The sequence below is a fragment of the Mustela lutreola genome, chromosome 17 (genome assembly GCF_030435805.1).
Source record: "Mustela lutreola isolate mMusLut2 chromosome 17, mMusLut2.pri, whole genome shotgun sequence".
Classification (NCBI taxonomy): Eukaryota; Metazoa; Chordata; class Mammalia; order Carnivora; family Mustelidae; genus Mustela; species Mustela lutreola.
This window is the reverse complement of record NC_081306.1, coordinates 1029633-1032645: the sequence shown is the minus strand read 5'-3', so window position 1 is coordinate 1032645 and position 3013 is coordinate 1029633.

The following is a 3013-nucleotide window of genomic DNA, read 5'->3' as shown; positions in this document are numbered from 1 at the left end:
TAATACAAATTGTTCTCAAACTCTTCCAAAAATAGAAAAGGAGGGAATACGTCTGAACTCATTTTATAGAGCGAAAGTTACCGTGATATCAAAATCAGACAAAGAGACTACAAGAAAAGAAAATTATAGACCAATATCCCTGATGGACATAGACAAAAAAATTCACAACAAAATATTCAACAATACATTAAAAGGTTCATAAGCCATCATTAAGTGGGATTTATTCCAGAGACGCAAGGATGATTCAACATCTGTGAATCGATCAATATGATACCACATTAACAAAATGAAGGGTAAAAATTATATGATCATTTCAATAAATGCAGAAAATGCATTTGACAAAATTCAACATTTATGACTAAAAAAACCTCTCAACACAGTGAACATAGAACATAATATCTCAACATCATAAAGGCCATATATGGCGAGCCCACAGATAACATCATAGTCAATGGTAAAAAGCTAAAAGCTTTTCCTCTGAGGTCATGAACAAGGTAAGAATGTCCGTTTTCACCACCTTTATTTAACATACTATTGGAAATTCTAGATGGAGCAATTAGGCAAAAAAAAAAAAAAAAAAAAAAGACATTTAAATAAAAATAAAATAAGTAAAAAATTTAAAAGGTATTTAAGTCAGAAAGGAAGAGATAAAACTTTCTATTAGCAGATGTCATGATATTATATATAGAAAATATTAAGACCACCAAAAAACTGTTAGAACTAATAAAGGAATTCAGTAAATTTGCAGCATACAAAATCAATATACGAAAGTCCATTGCGTTTCTTTCCTTTTTTTCTTTTAAGATTATTTATTTATTTATTTATTTGACAGAGAGATGGTAAGTAGGCAGAGAGGCAGGCGGAGGTCGGGGGAGCAGACTCCTCACCGAGCAGAGAGCCCGATGCGGGGCATGATCCCAGGATCCCGGGATCATGACCTGAGCCAAAGGCAGAGGCTTTAACCCACTGAGCCATCCAAGTGCCCTGTCAATTGCGTTTCTATTCACTAACAGTGAATTATCAGAATGAGAAATTAAGAGAACAATTTATAATTGCATCAAAAAGAGTAAAATGCCTAGGAATTGATTTAACCAGTAGATAAAGACCTCTACACTGAAAACTATAAGACAATGATGAAAGAAACCGAAGAGGATACAAATAAATGGAAAAAAAAACAACTCCATGCTCATGAATTGGAAGAATTAATATTGTTAAAATGTCCATACCGACCAACATAATCTACAGACTCCATAATCAATTTAATCACATAGAAAAATTCCAATGGCCTTTTCACAGAAATAGGACAAACAATTCTAAAATTTGTATGGAACCACAAAAGACCCCAAAGAGCCAAAGCAACCTTGAGAAAGAACAAAATTGGAGGCATCATCCCATCATGATTCCTATTTCAAACTATATTGCAAAACTGTAGTGATCAAGTATGGTATTAGCATATTAGTATAAAAACAGACACACAGACCAACTGAACAGAGTAGAGAGCCTAGAAGTAAACCCACACATATATGGTCAGTTAACTCATGACGAAGAATCCAGACTATACAAATGAAGAAAGGCTAGTCTCCTCAATAAGTGGTCTGGGGGAACTGGGCAGCAATTGAAAAGAAAGAAAACAGACCCTGATCTTACACCATACACAAAAATCAACTCCAAATGGATGAAATATTTGGACATAAGACCTGAAATCATAACGCTCTTAGAAGAAAATATAGAGGGTAAACTTGATATGGATCTTGGCAAAGGTTTTTTTGGATTTGACTACAAAAGCAAAAATAAACAAGTGCGATGACGTCAAAAAGCAGAACCGAAAAGCTTCTGAATGGCAAGGAGCCGCTGGCAAAATGAAAAAGCAACCTACCCAGTGGGATAAAGTTTTTGCAAATCACATATCTGATAAGGGATTAATGCCCCCAGTATATAAAGAACTCATACAACTCGATAGCAAAAACAAAACAAAAACAATTTGATTATAGATGGGCAGAGGAGGGGCGGTGCGCGGGTGGCTTGGTGAGTGAAGCCTCTGCCTTTGGCTTGGGTCATGATCCTGGGGTCCTGGGATTGAGCTCTGCACTGGGCTCTCTGCGAGCAGGGAACCTGCTTCTTCCTCTCCCCACAGCTCATGTTCTATCTCTCACTCTCTTTCTCTCTCAAGTAAATAAATAAAATCATTTTTTAAAAATGGCCACAGCAGGGGTGACTGGCTGGCTCCGTAGAGCGTGCAACTCTTGATCTCAGGGTGGTGAATTTGAGCCCCACGTTGGGTGTGGAGCCAGTTGGGTGGGCAGAGCATTTGAATAAACATTTTCCTGAAAAAGACATAGAGATGGCCAGCAGATTCATGAAAAAGTGCTCAACATCACGAATCATCAGGGAAATGCAAGTCAAAACCACAATGAGAGCTATGAAATAGGACCTTACACCTGTTCGAGTGGCTATCGTAAAAAAGAAAGAAAGATGGAGGGAGAGAGAGAAAGGAAGAAGAAGGAAAGAAGGCAGGCAAGAAAGAAAGAAGAGGAGGAGGGGGAGGAGGAAGGAAGGAAAGAGAAAGTGTCGGGAGCCTGTGGAGAAGGGAGGGAGCTGTGTGCCGTTGGTGGGAATGTGAATTCATGACGCCACCATGGAAACCAGTACAGAGATTTCTCAAAAGCTTAAAAAGAGAAATATCATGATTTAGCAACTCTACTTCTGGTATTTATCTGAAGAAAATGAAGACACTGATTTGAAAAGGTATCCACACTACCATGTTTCTTGCAGGGCTGTTTATAATCGGCAAGGCATGGGAGCAGGCTAAGGGTCCATCAGTGGGGGAATAGAAAAGACACACACACTCACACACAGACACTCACACAGACACTCACACACACACACACACACACACACACACACACACACTGGAATACTATTCAGCCATCAAAACGAATGAAATCTTGCCATCTGTGACCGCATGGCTGGACCTCGCGGGCATTATGCTAAGTGAAGTAAGTCCAAGAAAGAC